General features: G+C 43.5%; 1 pseudogene; it reads left to right on the top strand.

Annotated features, from left to right (window-relative positions):
• Positions 1–19,295: 19,295 nt before the first annotated feature.
• Positions 19,296–19,413, top strand: LOC126211908 (5S ribosomal RNA; annotated as a pseudogene).
• The last annotated feature ends 3,194 nt before the right edge of the window (positions 19,414–22,607 follow it).

The following is a 22,607-nucleotide window of genomic DNA, read 5'->3' as shown; positions in this document are numbered from 1 at the left end:
CACGAGCAGCAGTTTCCCGGATGGATGCATCACATTTACTCTTGCCAATAATGAGCCCTCTTTCAAACCCACTGATTTGACGGTAAGGTTCGCGCATACGTCTGAGAGGCGTCCTGCACGGCTGCTCAAGTCACACTGATCCATTACCCTCGTTTTGTAGCGACGAAGAGAGCCTCAGGCACAGTTTACCTGAAGGTGCTGCTGCACCGCGATGTCGATGCTGAGCTTGAACCCGCGGGTCGACATGGTTCAAATGCTACTCATTTCTGCAGAACGTGCTAATGTACATGTCCTGTTAATATGAACGTCCTATTTCTAGTCGTTCAAGGTGTTCCGTCTTTTCAGAACGTGGGTCTAATGAGTTGCATGTATAATGAGTAAAATGAAATATGTGGAACTGTAACATTTTCGTTCTTGCACCCTCAGTTATTCTGTATTGCAGCTAGTAAAAAATACTTTGCTAGCAGAAAAATGTTTTGTTACTCCAGTAAACGGCAGTGGCAAGTGATAATAAATGTCCCCATGTGGCCCACGGGCTTACTTTAAATAGTTTCCGCTTTAGTTATCACTGACTCGTTCTAAAGCGAAAAAGGCATTTGTCACCTTGAGCGTTTCGTGGCTTCCAGAAGTATATTAAAATTTTTTCATTATTTTTCCTAATAAACATAGAAATAATACCACGTTGTTAACATTATAAGGACAATTATCTATATTCAATTTTGTTTTCACTGTCAAGATATTGCCTAATTGTGTTTTCTGTAGTAATCATCAGTTGCCCTTCTTCTCGAGCTTGTCCTCGCCTGCAGTGACTAACTCCAAACTCAGTACATTGCACAAAATTCTATGGTTGAGAAAATATTTGTAGCTAAAAAGCAGCTGGATAGAAACTAGCTAGAAAACTAGCTAGACTATTAAGCTTTAACTAAATTTTATTTGTAAAAGTTAATACCTGCTTTAAAGAGGAAGAAAATATAGATTGGACACAGGCGATTATTAATACTAGTGCAGTATTTAGTTACGTCTGTGGCAAACTGTTTATTTAATTGAACGTCAGCGGGTCGTATTTAATCCATAAAACTGTAGAAATAGGCCGCACAGTTCCTTAACGTAGCATTAAGAGTTTAGAAAAAGCCTGTAAGCATCTGTTATACGTAACAGTGAACATCTAGTTTACCGAAAAGTCATTAGCAGATACTAATTAGGAGATGCAAACACTCTACCAAAAGGTAACTTTCTTTGAGTGGTCAAAACGCATGGAGACGGCTCAAGGCAATATGGTTACACTGGATGCGGAAGACAGTCGAACCTCAGGTCTACAGCTGTTGCATTATCATGTTGCAACAGATCACATTCATTTAACAACGCGCGTAATGTTAATCTTATTACAAGACGCCGATGACTTTCTAGGAAGTCCAAATACGATGTAGTAGTGATTTGTGAAGTCAATGCATGATGGGCATGATCTGGATTAGACGTGCTAGTCATGGACATCATACGATTTGCAAACTTCTGACTATTTGTAGACTGCAGCGAACTTGTACCACTATACTAAATCTTCATTGCGTAACGAATGTTTACAGATTTCATATTTTCACTACTCAGAAGCCGAATAACAAAATGCTGTGCGCGTGTCATGTGAGCCGCTCACACCAGTCTTCTGACTGATTTGATGCGGCCCTCTACGAATATCTCTTCTGTGTCAACCTCTCCAACTCAGAGTAGCGTTTGCAATAAACGTCCTCAATTATTTGCTGGTTATATGAGGCCTATTCGGAAAGTAAGGTCCGATCCGTCGCAAAATGGAAACCACTGTGAAAATAAAAAAATGTTTTAATTGCAACAATTATCCACACACGTTCCAGCTACTTCTCTGCATGGTCGCCGCTCGGATTTAGACATTTGTCTTACAAGGGGAGGCCGCCAATTGTGAAATTCAGATTCGATTCATACTGCGCATAATAAAAGCTCATGGCCAGAGGTGTAATGTGGCAAAGCACCAAGATGCACTTCTCAGCCGTTGTCGAGAAAATCGACAGTTAAAAGAAACCGTTGCAGTGAAATACTCTCTACGATTAGTAATTTTCCACAGCGTCGTGGCGCAGCGGTAAGCGCTCAGGTTTGTAATCCGAAGGTCGCCGGATCGAATCTCGCACCATGCAACTTTTTTTTTAGTATTTGTTTTTTGTAATTCAAATGTGTGTATAAACACACACACACACACACACACACACACATATATATATATATATATATATATATATATATATATATATATATATATATATATATATTTCCCGGCAATCAGTTGCAACAATTATGCGTATAATAAGTTGTCGAAAGTCGTTTGTCGTGGAAAAACTGGCGACTTCGAACATCATTATGTTTTCCGCAAACAAAGTTGTATTTCACAAATGTTATTAATTGTCTTCATAATGTTAACCACGTATAGTTAACGGAAGACATAGAAACGGTATTCCGAAACGAATACGTATAGCGTAAGTCAAACGTTCGAATTAGAATAGAGACCCCACGAACACAAATTCGCTGTGGCAGGTGTGAAATATAAACTCCGTTACTCGCTCGTTACACTTGGACAGATGTTGAATGGGCCGAAACGAGCCGCCGCATAACAGCGTAGTTGCCTGCTAACTTCGAAAGAAGGCAGATGCGGTCCCTAGCGCAACTTACAACATCGTCGAAAATCAGTGCGGACGGGAGAGCTTTGGTACACCCTGTTAAAAAAACGGAAAAATGGAGGCCGTATAATTGGAGAGTGATCCGCCTTCACCAACATGCATAAGCAATTCATTAATAGTATGTATATATTTGAATTACAAAAAACTAATTATAAAAAAAATTGCATGGCACGAGATTCGATCCGGAGACCTTCGGATTACGAACCCGAGCGCTTACCGCTGCGCCACGACGCTGGAGAAAATTGTTAATCGTAGAGAGTATTTCACCGCAACGGTTTCTTTTAACTGTCGATTTTCTCGACAACGGCTGAGAAGTGCATCTTGGTGCTTTGCCACATTACACCTCTGGCCATGAGCTTTTATTGTGCGTAGTATGAATCGAATCTGAATTTCACAATTGGCGGCCTCCCCTTGTTAGTGTTGAACCAACCTTCCAGTACCCTCGTCATAGAAGGCCTGTGCTGCCGGCCAATTCTCCACGGCGGTCTGCAGCTCGTTGTCTGTTCCAAAATGTTGTCTTCATAGCTGGCGGTCCCTGTGCACAGAGATGAAACTCAGGGAGAATCAATTACGGTCTCTGTTGTGGGTTATCGAACACTTCCCATCGAAAATGCTGCAGGAGTACCTTGATTGTTCCCGCAGAGTGCGGGAGAGAACTGTCATACAGAAGGAGACGCATGACAGCTATGTTACCTCTCACATCAGGCCCTCATACTTGGCCTTGTTCTACGCATCTTTACGTGCTCGCTGTGTGCACAGAACTGAAAAAGTGACGTGACGCTATCGACGGGCATACTAGAGGCACTGCCCAACGCATCTGTGCAAAGCTTTATCGGATTTTCACTGTGTTTTCCATTTCGCACCCCGTATGTCTTTAATTTCCGAATAGCCCTCGTATTTACATTCTCATTATGCTGGTATTTGTAGATGCAGACGGTGCTGTCACCGAGTCTACATCGCTATACTGTTAGTTCTGTATCCCGCCTGGAAGGCGGCGCGTGGGTAGGAGCAGGAGCACGAAAAATACGTCGTAAGTAAAAGTGGTTTACTGGTGCAAAAAACAAGTTAATACATCGTTACATAACTTGCAATGAGGTGCGATGCTGAGATCCACCGTAAATAGAGCAAAGCTGAAGCGAAGTGTCCCTGCCGTCTGCTCATGATTAAATGGGCTGAAACTGGAGCAGAGCTCGTAGAGCTCTCCCGCTCCGGCTAGAGTGCGCTGTCATCGATGTCTCATAGTGCCAACTTGAGAACCTATGCCGTAGCATCGTTGCTATCGATACCACAGTTAGCAACATGCAACTCGCAACTTTCAGGCTACTGGCGCAATTTTTCTATTTCTATTTCATAGCTTCCGTTTGACTCAACTTTACACATTTCACATAATAAAGTAATTATATTAAGCAGCAAATAATTATTGAGCTTTTGTATGTCCATCCTTTTAGCAGGAGGTCTCTGGGACGAGGGTCATTTACTATCGTGACAAGTAAATAAAACACCTACAGCCGTCCTTATGATTTTACTTTATTTAGTTGGCAGTTGTTGGTTGGAGTGCTGAGACATTATCTGCGTATCCAGTAATGCTGGCAACAGGCGTGGTATGCATGGGGATCACATCAACCTGTATCGCATCAAAAACAGCCTGAAGACGACGCACTGAAGCGTTGAAACTGGTAGTGACAAAATATAATAAAATCATAAGGACGGCTGTAGGTGTTTTTATTTACTTGTCACAATAATTACTGATGTTTTATTTCGCCTAGCCATGTGATGAAGTCACTACCTTATGTTCATCTTCAATATCATGCCTGTGTGATGTTGCAATCAAATTAAAGTAATCGCCATATTAATGTTAACTCGGAAGAATATTAATGTTAAGCAGCACTTACATGTGTACATGTGTAAATCGGCTTCTTGCACACTTAACACCTGACATGTACCTTTGTAGTCGCTGCACGTCAAATGCTGTACATGATTGAGGAAAAAACCGTCAATGCAAACAAAATGTGATTCAGTGACTTGAGTACACGTTAATCGGTCGGATTGCATGCATGACTGCGGCTTGTAAGACGTCAGACAGGTGCGGCTAATGACGGCTGTCTTGACAATCGGCGCGAGTCCTGACTCAGGCGGACCACGTTCGCAAGGTGGCAGCGAGGTGGAGCTGCCACGTTCTTATGCAGGCGCCATCTGAGACAGCGCTATTGGCAGGATGTACTGACAACGATGAAAACATCGGCTCTCATGAGGACAACGGGAAAAGTGGAAGCTTAGGGCCTACAGCGTGTCGAATTCCCAGGAGACTGGCCTTTCCAAGGTGTAAGCGGCCGATATGATGGGAAGTGAGAGAGCGACGAATTATTTCAAACGTAAAACGAGTATTAACAAAGCTACGTGTTAGGCATGGGCACCATAAGAGAGAGAGAAGATCTAACCTAAGGCTCAGTCTAGGTATAGTGAGGGGCAGTGAAGTGAAATGGAAAGATGAAGACCTCTGTTCAGATGAGTACAGCACAATATCATCAGCAGCAGAAAATGGTATAAAGGGAGTAGGATACGGTAGAGCTGAGAGTGAGCTACTGTGAACAGTTCAGTGATAGGGTTATTCTCATCAGAACAGATACAAAAACCAACACCGACAACAATAGTTCAGGTACGAACGCCGACGTTGCAAGCTGAAGATGAAGAGATAGAGAAAGTACAAGAGGATACTGTGACTGAGTTCGTAAAGGGAGATGAAAATCTAATAGTCGTGGGGGACTGAAATGCGATTGTAGGGGAAGGAGTATGAGGAAGGGTTACGGGAGAATTTGGGATTGTTAGTAGGGCTGAGAGAAGAGGAAGACTAATTGAGTTATGCATTAAATTTCTGCTAGTAATAAGCGAACACTCTGTTCAATAATTACAAGATGAAGAGGTATAATTGGAACAGGCCGGGAGATACGGAAGATTTCTGTTACACTACATTATGGTCAGGCAGAGATTCCGAAATCAGATATTGGATTGTACGGCGTACGTGGGAGCAGATATAGAATTAGATTACAATTTAGAAATGATGGAGAGTAGGCTGACGTTTAAGAGACTAGTCAGAAACAGCCAGTGTGCAAAAAAGTGTGATGCGGAAATACTAGGGACTTGAAGAGGTATGCTTGAAGTTCTCTGAGACTACAGATACTCCAGTAGCGAACACCTCAATAGGCAGTCCAGTTGAAGAGAAATGGATAACTCTAAAAAAAGGCAGTCACAGGAGTTGGAAAGAAAATCATAGGTACAAAGAAAGTAACTGCAATGAAACGATGGGTAACAGAAGAAATAGTTGATCGACGAAAGAAGGAAGTACAAAATCGTTAAGAGAAATTGAGGAATACAGAAATACAAGTCACTGAGGAATGAAATAAATAGGAAGTACAGGGGAACAGATAGGGGATCTGGCACCAGAGATACTGTTCTGTAATTGCGTTTGATAATGGAATCAAGACTGAAAAAAGTTAAGACGCGTTCATAGGATTTGTCGACCTGGAAGAAGTGTTCGACAGTATATGACGATGTAAGATATTCGAAATTCTTAGAAAAACAGGGGTAAGCTATGAGGAAAGGCTGGTAATACTCAATATGTACAAGAACCAAGAGGGAAGACCAAGGACGAAGTGAGCGGATTAAAAACCGTGTAAGACAGGGATGTAGCGTTTCGCTCCTGCTGATGGGTCTATACATCGAAGAAGCAACGACGGAAATAAAAGAAAGGTTCAAGAGCGAGATTAAAATCCAGGGTGAAACGATAGCAGTGATAAGATTCGCTGATGACATTGCTGTCCTGATTGAAAGTAAAGAAAAATACAGGTTCTGCTGAATGGAATGAACAGTCTAATGAGCACAGAATATGGAATAAATCGAAGAAAGACGAAAATAATAAAAAATAACACAAACGAGAACATCTAGAAACTTAACATCAAAATTGGTGATCACGAAGTAGATGATGTTAAAGAATTCTGTTACCTAGACAACAAAATAGCCCATAACGGACGAAGCAAGGAGGACATAAAAAAGAAATCAAGCAATGGCGAAAAGGGAATTCCTGGTCAAGAGAAATCTAATATTTAACGCAGGAGGAAATTTCTGAGAATGTGCGTTTGGAGTACAGCACTGTATGGTAGTGAAAAATGGGCTGTGGGAAAACCAGAACAGAGTAGAATCTAAATACACTCCTGGAAATTGAAATAAGAACACCGTGAATTCATTGTCCCAGGAAGGGGAAACTTTATTGACACATTCCTGGGGTCAGATACATCACATGATCACACTGACAGAACCACAGGCACATAGACACGGGCAACAGAGCATGCACAATGTCGGCACTAGTACAGTGTATATCCACCTTTCGCAGCAATGCAGGCTGCTATTCTCCCATGGAGACGATCGTAGAGATGCTGGATGTAGTCCTGTGGAACGGCTTGCCATGCCATTTCCACCTGGCGCCTCAGTTGGACCAGCGTTCGTGCTGGACGTGCAGACCGCGTGAGACGACGCTTCATCCAGTCCCAAACATGCTCAATGGGGGACAGATCCGGAGATCTTGCTGGCCAGGGTAGTTGACTTACACCTTCTGGAGCACGTTGGGTGGCACGGGATACATGCGGACGTGCATTGTCCTGTTGGAACAGCAAGTTCCCTTGCCGGTCTAGGAATGGTAGAACGATGGGTTCGATGACGGTTTGGATGTACCGTGCACTATTCAGTGTCCCCTCGACGATCAACAGTGGTGTACGGCCAGTGTAGGAGATCGCTCCCCACACCATGATGCCGGCTGTTGGCCCTGTGTGCCTCGGTCGTATGCAGTCCTGATTGTGGCGCTCACCTGCACGGCGCCAAACACGCATACGACCATCATTGGCACCAAGGCAGAAGCGACTCTCATCGCTGAAGACGACACGTCTCCATTCGTTCCTCCATTCACGCCTGTCGCGACACCACTGGAGGCGGGCTGCACGATGTTGGGGCGTGAGCGGAAGACGGCCTAACGGTGTGCGGGACCGTAGCCCAGCTTCATGGAGACGGTTGCGAATGGTCCTCGCCGATACCCCAGGAGCAACAGTGTCCCTAATTTGCTGGGAAGTGGCGGTGCGGTCCCCTACGGCACTGCGTAGGATCCTACGGTCTTGGCGTGCATCCGTGCGTCGCTGCGGTCCGGTCCCAGGTCGACGGGCACGTGCACCTTCCGCCGACCACTGGCGACAACATCGATGTACTGTGGAGACCTCACGCCCCACGTGTTGAGCAATTCGGCGGTACGTCCACCCGGCCTCCCGCATGCCCACTATACGCCCTCGCTCAAAGTCCGTCAACTGCACATACGGTTCACGTCCACGCTGTCGCGGCATGCTACCAGTGTTAAAGACTGCGATGGAGCTCCGTATGCCACGGCAAACTGGCTGACACTGATTGCGGCGGTGCACAAATGCTGCGCAGCTAGCGCCATTCGACGGCCAACACCGCGGTTCCTGGTGTGTCCGCTGTGCCGTGCGTGTGATCATTGCTTGTACAGCCCTCTCGCAGTGTCCGGAGCAAGTATGGTGGGTCTGACACACCGGTGTCAATGTGTTCTTTTTTCCATTTCCAGGAGTGTATATGAGGTATGATGCTACGGAAGAATGTTGAAAATTAGGTGGACTGATACGGTAAGGAGTAAATCTGTTCTCCGCAGAATCAGAGGAAAGTGGTGTACGGAAAACAGTGTCAAGAAGAAGGTACAGGGTGGTAGCACATGTGTTATGACATCAAATCTAATCGGCGTGGCGGATTAACGAGTATGGCTGGTGCAACGACCTGTCTGCGTGTGGTTTTTAGGCAGTTTCTCATGCTCGTTTAGGCAAATGTTGCCCTTAAGGAAATACGCTGTACAAAGAGTTAAAAAACGATCAACTCAGAGCAAAATTTACAAAACTCAGGAACAGCGTACACGGATTCCCTCCCTTAGATAAGCTGACGACTCAGCGACAGATTTTTTTTTTTTTTTTGCCAAAACTTGAGCATAGCGAAGCCTGTAACTGAACGATCTCTCTCTCCCCCTTTTTTTTTTCTTTTTTAAAAAGGAAATTCCAAGACTTTCGAGAATGGTTTGATTTTAAGTTCGAAGTTTTAATTCTTTGTGTAATTCCGCATTCGCTATTGTAATTTTTCATTCATTTTACTGATTTTGGAGTTATAGGAACATGATATTCTAATTGGCAGTTACAGTTGCGTTGACCTCGGTTGCTCTCGTCCCTGTTACTATTGCTGGTGAGATTTGATGGAAGTCTTCAGAGAACAAAACGGTAAAGTCGTCTATGGGCTATTACTGAATAAATGCTGAATTATTCTGTGGAATGCTAGAGCGGATAGTTTATGGGATAGCGGAACCTTATCGCGAACAATGGAAGTGCGATCCTGCATCAGTGACTCGTATTACGTTGCTTCGAAACATTACAGATGCTGTACGTATGGTAGGCACAGACTATCAGGGAACGTTTCTATGCCGATCGCCGGATGAATGCGAGTAGGAATCGCGCTCCAACGGGTCTGTCCAAACTTACTTATGTATACAGATAGTTGTCGATCCCGGGATCGGGGATCTCTTTGATTTTTGATAATCTTTTTTGTCTATTATCGATGTCGACACTTCCCGCCGGAAGCTCGAGTCCTCCCTCGGGCATGGGTGTGTGTGATGTTCGTAGCATAAGTTAGTTTAAGTAGTGTGTAAGTCTAGGGACCGATGACCTCAGCAGTTTGGTCCCTTAGGAATTCACACACATTTGAACATTTTTGATAACGACACTAGCACGATATCAGGCCCGGGAATTCCAAGAATTTCGAGGCATCGTTTTCGCATCGGTAGGGGACTTCACTACATCGTAGCTCAAAAAATTAGCATGAATCAATATCTAATTCCGAAAACCAGATCAAAATTCCTACAGCAGTTTCTGAGACTTTTTCATGGGTTACGAATGCCGTGTAAGTTCGTAATGGCAAAAAATATTTTTATGTGATGATTACAAATAATTTTCGAATTTTTCCTTTACTTTTACTGTGAAACCTCTTGCTAATTTTCACAATTGTAGGGCAACAGGAAATACCCTGTAAGTTTTGGTGAGTGAGTGTGTGAATATAAAAATGGCTATATATTGTGATTACATTGACTGAGAAGCTTGAAGTTTCCACACCGACAGGGGACCGTAGACCTTAGTATGTGAAATTTCAAATTGATATCTCTAACCAGTCTTGAGAAAAAGGGGTCAAAACCGTTGGACAGACATAGACAACAGAGCGATCCTATATGGGTTCCGTTTCTCCCGACTGAGGCACGAACCCTAAAAAAGGAATAAGTGCTTAGTACGACGATTTAGCGTAACTTCCAAGAAATTAAACCGCATTTACGAGTGGCACAGTTTTCATGCAATTTCTCGAAATTTAGAAACTGATGTATCTTGATCCCATGTGGTACACCCTCCACTCCCTCTCTCCCAATCCCTCGGATCCTTACTGGATGCATAGTGCATTAGGTAGAGTATTTAAGACGTAGATCTACTTTCGTTCTCTAAATATTAGTAACTCTGAAACGAGTTAACCGATCGTTACAAACGAAGTGTCCAACAATGTTTGGCCAGCGTTTTCGAAATACAGTGTTAGATTTTTTTAATTGAATAAGTGCAATTTGTTTAATAAGTTGGAATATGGCTTCCAACGACTGGCAAACTAATTTAAGCAACAGTAATTTTAAAAATAATAGGGAAAATAATCGGATCCTAAATAAGAAAAAAATGTAAATATATAATTATTCTTAGTTTTAGGATGTTAATTGATGCTAATGCTCATTTTGACTGATTAATCGTAACGATATGCAAAAAAAACAGAAACTAAATTTTCCAACAAATATACTAAGGAAACAGCGTAAAAGCTGGTGAAATTCTATATGACAAATGATTGTAGTGGTAGCTATACACTGTGATAATTACAATTTTTATTCATTTAAAAATCTGACTTGTGAATCACGATGAATCTGACACACTGTATCATGTCAGTGAAAACAGCATTAATATACAACAAATGCATTTATGTGCATTTTCCAACACCAGACTGATGGATGTATCCGCCTGTAGAGGGAAGACCTGCTCAAAATGTTTAAAAATTTTCATGTGGCAAGTCAAGGCTTAGAAAAATTTTCTGCATTATACTTATATTTTATGCAATCCAAATCTGAACGCAGCATGGTGTCCCATGCTTGGTAAAGCTTACGCGAGTTTGTGGATTCGTAATATTTTTTTCAATGCGAATAATGGCCTTCAATGAAATTCGACGTTACAAAACTGGAACACATGAGCTACTTGAATAAACTATGTTTCACAGTAGTCTTGATGCCATTTGATAGTTTCGGCTCTCCTGTGTCATCATCACTACCAGCATTTTGTTGTGAAAGAAACATGTCAAGTCGTTATGCAGAGCTCACCAAAATCAACTCAAAGGTAGTGATCACAATCAGTAATACATGGCGTCATTACAGGTTACATTCGTATCGTGGTACTGCCAGAAATAAAATAGAGGTGTGCAGTTAATGGAAAAGTGATTATTTTCATGGAACTGAGCTTGAAACGGTTGGTCAATGTACTCACAGCATTTAATAACGTGTTGAACAAAACATTTTGTTCAATAATCTATAGCCATACTTTATTTACTTTCCACGAGCCATATCCTACCTGCTATTCAGTTTCCGCTATGCTGTTATTTCATTTTACTAATAGTACGACCAAAGCAATTAGCACAGCGAATGCATAACACAATACAAATCAGGCGTTCGCGGTCAGTTTCCCAAATCACTTAATGCCTGCAATAATAACGTAAAATTCAGAAAAAATAAGCTCTAAGCTCATAAAAAAAGCCCTTAAGGAGGGCACCTACCTATGAGCACTCAATCAGAAAATCTTAACCTAGTATACATATATCAACCAATATAAATATTTTACTCCATTGAAAAAAGGAGCATGCAATATAACCTGCAACAACACACTCTAATCAACAAGATAGCAAAAAGGACACCGCCACCTTCCGCAACATAAAGTAACGCCGGTCGCTGTGGCCGAGCAGTTCTGGGCGCTTCAGTCCTGAACCGCACGACTGCTACGGTCGCAGGTTCGAATCCTGCCTCGGGCATGGATGTGTGTGATGTCCTTAGGTTAGTAAGGTTTAAGTAGTCTAAGGTCTAGGGGACTGATGACCTCAGATGTTAAGCCACATAGTGCTCAGAGCCATTTGAACCATAAAGTAACAACACGGACAACGTACACAATGTACAGAATACAATAACCAAATGTACACCAGTTACCAGTGCACGCAGAAAGGCAACTCGAATCACGAAAAACATATTACTAAAACACAATTTCTTAGATAATTCACTGGTTTACAATAACCAGGCCCCGCACAGGCTCACCGTCTTCCATTGAAATACGATGGACTTAAAAAAGGGACTTCTCAACAAATTACAGGTCCCACCATGTTTTATGAACACAAAACCTTGGCAATATGCAAATGGTACTACAGACTCGAAGGCGAACAAAAAAGTAGCCCCTCTCAGGCAAACCCACTGAGCGTCGTAACCGAAGTTCTTCCGCGAACGCTCCCTGGCTCCAAGCTGCCGTATGATCTGGACGTACGGACGCAAATACCGTCTGCGAAACGGCAGCGGGCCACATCCACTGTTGATCGTTCGCGGTCCCACTGCCTTGCTGGCCTTACACTCTCTACTCCGACTCCAGAAGGCAATGTTGAGTTTCCTCGCGAGTAATTCGCTTTCTCCTCGTGGATTCCAACACATCCGACACCTCCGTTTGCACAGATCTGTGTTCACTACGGCATCTGTGTGGCTCAGCCACGTTGATGCGAAACCAGTTTGGTTTGCGTGCCAAGAATGGACACCGACGCCAGACCGAAGCTTGTCAGTCTCTGCCCACGGCCCTGCACAGGGGCCCAGTTTAAGTTTGTGCTGTAGTTCAGAACTTCCCATTGCCCACTATCACAGCAAACCTCAGCATGATACTGCGTCCGACAACTCACCGAAAACTGTACCCTTTCGCGCGACTGGTACGCCAGACCTACTGTCTCGTGAACTGCTTGGCGAGATGGGAATTTAAGTGTACGTGAAACAGCTACTTCACACCATACCACAAATAAACAGGCAAGTTGTTGGGCAATGTGAAGGGTTTGAGACCACATCCTACATACCAGCGTAGCGGATGAACACTGATGCCAACCACGCACATTTATTAATAGAGAGTTCTTCTCATGGGGCTGACGCAAGTGTACAAGTCCAATTTGAAAACTGAAGAATATAGCAGGAAATTTGCTCAATCCACGGTCTTCTATTGGGTACGCGACCGGTTTAGAAACAGCCACAGTTCCATCATCTGGTGTAACCTGAATAGGAAAAATATTCTTTACTGGCGGAAATTTGGGTATCCTCGAGTCTGAAATATCAGATAAGGAATTATACGGCCAAAATTTCAAGATTGAAACAAATTAAAACATGGAGAACAAGACGTTACTTACAGATAAAATCACTTAATCATCTGAGTTCATCCTCACCAAAGTTCCCGTGTCAAAACAGTAAAAGGGGCCTAAAACAATCCGAAAAATCAGACATCACCAGCGGACACCAAAAATTACCAAAATAATAAAGTATGTAATAGGCAATAAATATGGACGGAAGGGGGGGGGCGGGGGAAGGAATCACATATTCTGTGAATTAGTTACAAAAAATTCCATAACAGCCGTTCCCCAGTGCTGCACGACCGGGAACACAAACAAGAAAACTATGTTATAGTAAATACTAGCCGGTGAGTACTGAAGTCGCACACGAACCAAGCGCAGGCGCGGTTCGAAACGGACATGAGATTGGTGAGCTGTTTAAAGTGGAAAAGCGGGAAGTAACAGCAGAAAGGAGACGAGACCATCTCAACATTGAGACACTAGAGGACCTGTACATTTAAACAAACAAAGGAAGATATTACTTTATATTGACACCTTAATCTACCTGGATGATGTCACAATTAACTAAAATATTTTTGTGATCTCATCAACATCATCATCATCTTCTTTTCAGATATTAGGCAGGAACTGCCTGTTACGGTACCCATCTCTGTTGGGGTCTTCCTCTGTCTCTTCTCCCATGTCAAATTTCTTTCACTTCTAATTCCCCTTTTAGTGTTCTGTGTTCTCTCACTCTCCATTCTTTGTAGATGTTCGTTCCATTTTCTTCTGTAATCACGAATTTTATCATTGAGGCTAAAGATTTGCAGTTCTCCTCCAGTATCTTGATTTTTTAGCCTGTCTTCTCTTGTGCAGCCTTTTTAACACCTCTCAGGAATTTAATTTCTTTTGCTTGAATCCGGGTTTCTTGCTTCTTGGTAATCACCAAGGCGTCACTTCCATAGAGCAGTGTGGGAACTGCAACAGCTTTGTAAAATTTAATCTGAGTGTCTTTCCTGGTTTTCTCTTTTAGGTTTCTGTTAACTGTTCCTCATACCCGGCTGTATGTACACTCCTGGAAATGGAAAAAAGAACACATTGACACCGGTGTGTCAGACCCACCATACTTGCTCCGGACACTGCGAAAGGGCTGTACAAGCAATGATCACACGCACGGCACAGCGGACACACCAGGAACCGCGGTGTTGGCCGTCGAATGGCGCTAGCTGCGCAGCATTTGTGCACCGCCGCCGTCAGTGTCAGCCAGTATGCCATGGCATACGGAGCTCCATCGCAGTCTTTAACACTGGTAGCATGCCGCGACAGCGTGGACGTGAACCGTATGTGCAGTTGACGGACTTTGAGCGAGGGCGTATAGTGGGCATGCGGGAGGCCGGGTGGACGTACCGCCGAATTGATCAACACGTGGGGCGTGAGGTCTCCACAGTACATCGATGTTGTCGCCAGTGGTCGGCGGAAGGTGCACGTGCCCGTCGACCTGGGACCGGACCGCAGCGACGCACGGATGCACGCCAAGACCGTAGGATCCTACGCAGTGCCGTAGGGGACCGCACCGCCACTTCCCAGCAAATTAGGGACACTGTTGCTCCTGGGGTATCGGCGAGGACCATTCGCAACCGTCTCCATGAAGCTGGGCTACGGTCCCACACACCGTTAGGCCGTCTTCCGCTCACGCCCCAACATCGTGCAGCCCGCCTCCAGTGGTGTCGCGACAGGCGTGAATGGAGGGACGAATGGAGACGTGTCGTCTTCAGCGATGAGAGTCGCTTCTGCCTTGGTGCCAATGATGGTCGTATGCGTGTTTGGCGCCGTGCAGGTGAGCGCCACAATCAGGACTGCATACGACCGAGGCACACAGGGCCAACACCCGGCATCATGGTGTGGGGAGCGATCTCCTACACTGGCCGTACACCACTGGTGATCGTCGAGGGGACACTGAATAGTGCACGGTACATCCAAACCGTCATCGAACCCATCGTTCTACCATTCCTAGACCGGCAAGGGAACTTGCTGTTCCAACAGGACAATGCACGTCCGCATGTTTCCCGTGCCACCCAACGTGCTCTAGAAGGTGTAAGTCAACTACCCTGGCCAGCAAGATCGCCGGATCTGTCCCTCATTGAGCATGTTTGGGACTGGATGAAGCGTCGTCTGACGCGGTCTGCACGTCCAGCACGAACGCTGGTCCAACTGAGGCGCCAGGTGGAAATGGCATGGCAAGCCGTTCCACAGGACTACATCCAGCATCTCTACGATCGTCTCCATGGGAGAATAGCAGCCTGCATTGCTGCGAAAGGTGGATATACACTGTACTAGTGCCGACATTGTGCATGCTCTGTTGCCTGTGTCTATGTGCCTGTGGTTCTGTCGGTGTGATCATGTGATGTATCTGACCCCAGGAATGTGTCAATAAAGTTTCCCCTTCCTGGGACAATGAATTCACGGTGTTCTTATTTCAATTTCCAGGAGTGTACTAAGCTTAGTTTCAATATCTCTGCTATAGCCATATGTCATTTCACATCCGAGGTATCTGAAATGGTCACTTGCTCTAAAATCTTCTCATCTATCACTATTTTGTCTTAGTTCTTTGTTTTGAAATTTCCATGTTAAATTTTGCACTTATTTGATTTAGCAAGTAGATTCCTTTCTGAAGGTCATCTTCCTTATCTGCTAGGACCACTGCTTCATCAGCGTAACGTAAATTATTTAAAAGAACGTCCCTGTCTAGTCTAGATGCCTTTCTGAGATTCTGATTTCCACATATGTATTATTTCATTAATGTAGATGTTGAACAAAGTTGGGGAGATGCAGCAGATTTGTCGTAACCCTTTTTTAGTTGGTATCTCCTTAGTTGTTTTACCATCGAGATCCAGAGAAATATTTGCGTCTTGATATAAACTTTTTATCGCATTTACTAGATGCTTTGTGATCTCTTTTACTATTTTGACACAGAACCTTTGGTTCTATGGCGATATTGGGGTGAGGATGACCTCAGACGATTAAGTGATTTTATTTGTAAGTAACGTCCTGTTCTATATCTTTTAATTTGTTTTAATTTTGAAATTTTAGCCGCATAGTTCCTTATCTGACATTTAAGACTTGAGGATAGCCTCCCTTTCGCGTGTAAAGAATATTTTTACTATTGAGGTTACACCAGATGATGGAACTGTAACTGTTTCTAAACTGGTCATGTACCCAATAAAAGACTGTGGATTTAGCAATTGTCCTGTGGTTTTCTTCATTTATTAAGCCCTTTTTTTCTGTCACCAGTCTCCTGAGTGGTTCTATGTGGCCTGCCACTATTATCACTATTCTGCCGCACTTATCTTTTCAAAGAGCGCTTCTACCCAAGATCTTCAATTACCATTTTTGGACGTATTTCAATCTCTGTCTTCCTTTACAGTTCTGAATCCTTGCAGCTCCATATGGACCATTCAGGTTATGTCTTAATGGCTTAAAACTTGTCCTAGGATATTGTCCCATCTTCTTGTCCGTACGTGTTCCTCTCCTCATCGATTTGGCAGATATATTTCGGCCTCTTATCAGTTCACCCAATTTTCAACATCTTTCTACAACAGCGCATTACAAATTCTTGGTTCTCTTCTTTTCCGGTTTTCCAACAGTCAATCATTCACGTCCAAGCAATTCTGTGTTCCAAACGTACATTATCAGAAATTTATTCCTCCAATTAAAGCCGATGTTTGAAACTAGAAGGCTTCTCTTGGCCATAATTTTCCTCTTTCCCTTTGATAGTACCGTTTTTATGCCTTGCTTGTCCTCATGTGCCACTTCGCTTCCAAGGTAGCAGAATTCCCCAACTTCACCTGCTTTGTAGTCTTCAGTTTTGATATTTTTATCGAAGTTCTCATTTCTGATACTCGTCATTACTTCCTTCTTTATTCAGTTTACTATTAATCCACAGTGTATGCTACTTAGACTGCTCATCCAATACGAAAGATCTTGCAGTTCATTCTCAATTTCACTGAGTCCTGAAATATATTCAGAGAATCTTATGATTGATGTCGTCTGGCCCTGAATTTTAATCCCATTCCTGAACCCTTCTTTTATTTGCGTCATTGCTTCATCGATGTATTAATTGAATAATAGGGGAAAAAGATTACGTTCCTGTCTTAACTATCTTTATAATCCTAATACTTAGTTATTGGTCCTCCATTCTTAATTTACCCTCTTGTTGCTTGTACGTATTGTATATTACCCGTCTTTCCTTGTAGCTTACTTCTATTTTACTCATAATTTCGAACATCTTCCACCTTTTTACACAGTCTAACGCGTTTGCTACGAACATGTCTCGATAATCGTGAAGTTTTGCTTCCATTATCAAACAAAAACGCATAACTGCCTCCCTGCTGCCTTTACCTTTTATAAAGACCCCGATGCTCATCGAACAGGTTCTCAATTTTCTTTTCCGTTTTTACGGATTTTACTCTTTTCAGGAGCTTAGATGCATGAACTGTTAAACTGACTGTGCGATGGCCGTCATTGTTCGATAGCCGTCGCACTTAACTGATGATACTGCCGTCGGCATTGGGTGAACGACGTTTTTGCGAAAGTCCAGTGGCATGTCTCCAGTCTCATGCATTCTACACGCCAGCCTGCAGAGTCGTTTGATTGCCACTTGCTCCAATGATTTCGAAAATTCCGGAAAATGTCTATCCAAGCAGCCTTATTTGATTTCAAGTCTTACGCAGATCTGTTAAATTCTCACTGGTAGTATATCCCCAGTGTCTTCCGTATCGACTTACTTTATGTCTTCTATTACATCAGACAAGTCTTCACCCTTGTTCAGGCCTTCAGTAAACTCTTCACCTACCCGCATTCTCGTCTGTGTTTAGTGGTAGAATTCATCTTGCACTCTTAATGTTGACGCTTTTGCTTTAAACTATACTGTAGGTAATTTTGTTATTTCTCTGTGCTGCATCAGTCTTTCCGACGACCATTTCTTTGCATTTCTGCTACAGGCATTTCGTCTTGGATAACCTGCACTTCCTATTGATTTCAGTAGGAAGGCTATGGCGACTCTGAATGAAAATTCAGTAAAAGTTCACTTACGTCGTCCGAGGTTTTCCCATTGTAAGCTACTCCACTTTAAACAAAGTGGAGTAGCTTACAATGGGAAACATCAAGAGTGTAGGAAAATATTTTTTATTATTTATTCATATACATTACGTATGGACATAATAGATGAATAAATAAATGACAGATGGTACTTCGCGCCAATGTGATCTGACAGAGGGTGCTTTCTACCAATGTAGTGCGGCAGAGGTTGCTTCGTACCAGTGTTGTGTGGCAGACGGTAATTCTTAATAACTTTGCGTGACGAAGGATGCTTCTTACCAGTGTTGGGTGCTGAAGAGCACTTCATACCAATGTGGGGCAGATGGTGCTTCTTATGACTGTTGCTTGGTGGAAGGTGCTTCATGCCAATCTTGCTTGACAGCAGATGCTTCTTGCAATGTTACTTGGCAGACACTGCGTGGTACAAATGTTGTGCGCTAGAGGGTGCTTTCTACCACTGTGCGTGGCAGAGTACTCTGATTTTATTTGGTCTGATTAGCTGGGGAGACAAAACAACAATGATCCTAGCCCCCTGCTACCCAAACCGATACTGAGTATATTGTGTGGTATCTCTTCATCTCATTCTAGAAAAAGCCAACGAGCACACTTAAGGGACAGCAGGAGTCGCTTTGCCAGACCTCTGTTAGCCACATTGTCTTCAGGAATTAATGACCCAAATATTTAGTTTCTTTTGGCGTCCAGTGATTAACATTATGAAATTAAATGTGGTACATTTTTATCCCCCATGCCACATAGCCTGCACTTTGGGGCTTCTTTATTTATGCTCTTCGTCTGCGTGTGTTTTCTGAAGTTCCCATGGCGAGTCATTAGGTCTGACATGAGTTTCATCTGTCTTCCGGTCAATCTCAGGATTGCATAACTTCATATAAAACATGGTTGTTGGAGCATCAGTGTGCCACATTTATGGTGTTGGATTTAAGTTCGATATTCTATGTGTTGTCTTATGATCCAGCTACGTTGTTTAGCTCTACCTTTCCCTTAGTGATGGACAACGGCCTTCCCGCAGTGATAACACCGGTTTCCATTGGATCACCAAAGTTAAGCGCTGTCGGGCTAGGCTAGCACTTGGATGGGTGACCATCCGATATGCCGAGCGCTGTTGCCAAGCGGGGTGCACTCAGGCAAACTGAGGCAAACTGAGGAGCTACTTGATTGAGAAGCAGCGCCTCCGGTCTCGGAAACTGACCTACGGCCGGGAGAGCGGGATGCTGACCACATGCCCCTCCATATCCGCATCAAGTGACGCCTGTGGGCTGAGGATGACACGGCGGCCAGTCGGTACCGTTGTGCCTTCATAGCCTGATTGGGACGAGTTTAGTTTTAGCTTCCCTTAGTGATGGTTAAGACAGCTCCAGTCCAACAGACGGAGTCGTCGCCTGTTACCTTTCCAGCCCGTCAGCTTGTTCATTATCACCAATTTCTGAGTGAACAGGGATCCACCGCAGGGTTACCCTGTTGGTTTCCCCTAGCCTCGTAAGGGTTTCATGGCATTCTGCAACGATCTTTGATCTATTTGGTTATACTGATAGACATTTCAGAGCTGCTTAGCTGTCTGAACGTTGGCGTTCTACAAGCTTTGTAGCCCCTCCGTAGATTCTCCTCTGCGCATCCTCTGATAGCGACTCTCCCCACGTGGAATGCTGTAGCCAGCTTCTCTAGAGAGACTGGACTCTCCAGTCGAGGCCGTCTCGTACACTCCCGTTCCAGCACCAATGACTGTTCTAGACCCGTCAGAAAGCCAGGCTATGTCACCTAACCTGTATCGTGATTCTTTCTTCTACTTCTCACTACCTCTTACGATTCCATGGAAGGGCTTATTGAAACGGATGGTAGTTATTGTATGGTCAGCCAGCATTTCCCGTACCATTCATATGCTCACCGCATTCTTTATACTAGTGTGAGATTCTAGAAATGTTAAATAATTCCAGTTTGTAACTTGTGTGCTCCTACTGCAGCCTCCATTGTAACCCAAGGATGTAATGGGGGCATGTTCAGCATGGCCTCCAACCCAGCCGTGGTGTCGCTGCACGGGAGGCCAATCTGTGCATAATATCGAGGGCCTCGAGGTCCTAGTGTAGATCCAGTGCATATTCTTGGGCTAAGGCTGCAGTGTCTTCCATAGGCCCTTATACTGTACATAAGAGCACCTTTTACCTTGGAACATATATTCTTTATGTGAGATTTTATGTTACTTTCATATACAAAGTTAATCCTATGCACTTCAGTACGCCCTCTACTGATAGAACTTCGTCAAAGTGCTTAAGGTTCCAGTATCTGTCGTGGGTATGCTTCCTCGTGAACAGTATTACAGCAATATATTGTCAGAGGGCGGTGCCTCACAGCTCTTAAATATTTGAAAAACGTCTTGATTACCACCATGAACCACTGACAATTTTTTTTTAAAATTTAATCACGAGTTTCGGTCCACAGATCATCGTCAAGTGCATAAAAACATTTAAATCATATTAGGCGATATGAAATCATAATAAAATCCGTGGATTTGTCACTGTTGTCACTTGGTAACATAAATTACATCGTCAAACATAACTTGTGCCCGACAGTGTGCTCATTCATCTTCAAAGGATTACGTCAGTTTTAATGGAGTTAGCCTATAGATCTTGTTTCCAGCGCCAGTTATGCACAGTGTTCGGAGCGCATTGTGCAAATGTTCTAACAGTACATGCGAACTTTCCAAGTATTACTATGTCTAAACCGTCTGCATATCCTTGGCAAAAGTAGCCATTAATATTTAGCACCATTTGGAGCTCATTCACCACTAGGCTCCACCACAGCAGGGAAAATATCGCACCTTGTGTACTCCCTCTTGTGGTGTTGGTCACCAAAGTCACATCCATCACGGTCATTTTTACCTTTAGTGTACTCAATAAGATCTTAATCTACCTACATATAGGGTTATGTAATTAAACAATGTTTGTGTTGACAGTTCACCGACACAATGTTCCTTCAGACATTCATGTATGTCTGAAGGAACAGACAATGCGTGACAACCCACAGTTGCTCGTTAAATATTAAGTTGACTTCAGCCTATTTATTGGTAACACATGAAATTTTGTGCCAGACCGGTACTCGCATCCGGATTTCTTTCTCTACGCGAGTGGTCGCTTTAACCGCTATCTGACCAGGACCGACACAAACTTTAATATGTCACATTTTGTCCTCATCTCTTAAGGCTCGTACACACACACTATGTGATTCCTGACAGAGACGGATGTAAGATATGGTCACAGTTAATCCATGAAGGTATGTAATATTTATTATGTTCAAAGATGCTACGCCAGGCGGGTGTAAAATGAATGTGCGGAACGAAAATAATAAACGCAAAAATGAAGATTTGGCCCTGTCTGACAACCCCCTGAAGCAAATCTTAGGCTCTCTTAATGGACTTTAACATATAAATTACAATCTAAACATAAATGAATGATGAAGACAACTAATCCTACTAAATGATAAACGTTGTTCCTGCTTATATATTTAGCGTAGATTAAAAAAAAAACATTTATACTACAGAGCTTTTATTTCCTAAGTAAAATTACTGATCAGTTGCCCAATTCTGCCTCTTATTATGACTGCGCGGTCTAACATCAGTAACGCGGAATGACTGACATCATCTACGTACCAAACACTAGAAGACGCTACTTTCAAAGATGATCTATGGTGGTGTGGAACACCAGTGGAAATAAACTAACGTGATCACAGATGTTTAGCTTTTATAGCCCTAATAAGCCGAAGCAATTTGCGATATCACCGTATGTACTGCGTCCGGTGCGTCGAAGTGATGGTTCTCGTACTCGTCTGCGACGATGGAAGAATTCCAGCGACAAATAAACTCTTTGAAACATTAGGACGGCAGAAGGCGGTCCCCTGAATAATATACTCTAATATTGTCTTCTCCTCTCTGTGTTCCACAGACGAGAAACAAGGACGGAGTTCTGATAACGTCTCGACGTAAGGCAGAGGAAGTGCTATCAATTACTGAATGCTGCGTACTCAATGACGACTTCCAACCCGGAGGTGAAGTCCAGAATCTTATAGCTTCGCAACAGTACAGTTCCTAACTGTTCTAACTGTGGCCGAGGGGTTCTAGGCACTACAGTCTGGAGCCGCGCGACCGCTACGGTCGCAGGTTCGGATCCTGCCTCGGGCATGGATGTGTGTGATGTCCTTAGGTTAGTTAGGTTTAAGTAGTTCTAAGTTCTAGGGGACTGATGACCTCAGCAGTTAAGTCCCATAGTGCTCGGAGCCATTTGAACCATTTGTTCTAACTGTAAACTCTACTGA

This window comes from Schistocerca nitens, chromosome 1 (assembly GCF_023898315.1).
Source record: "Schistocerca nitens isolate TAMUIC-IGC-003100 chromosome 1, iqSchNite1.1, whole genome shotgun sequence".
Lineage (NCBI taxonomy): Eukaryota > Metazoa > Arthropoda > Insecta > Orthoptera > Acrididae > Schistocerca > Schistocerca nitens.
The sequence above is the reverse complement of the archived record's forward strand: the minus strand, read 5'-3'. Positions and strand labels throughout refer to the sequence as shown.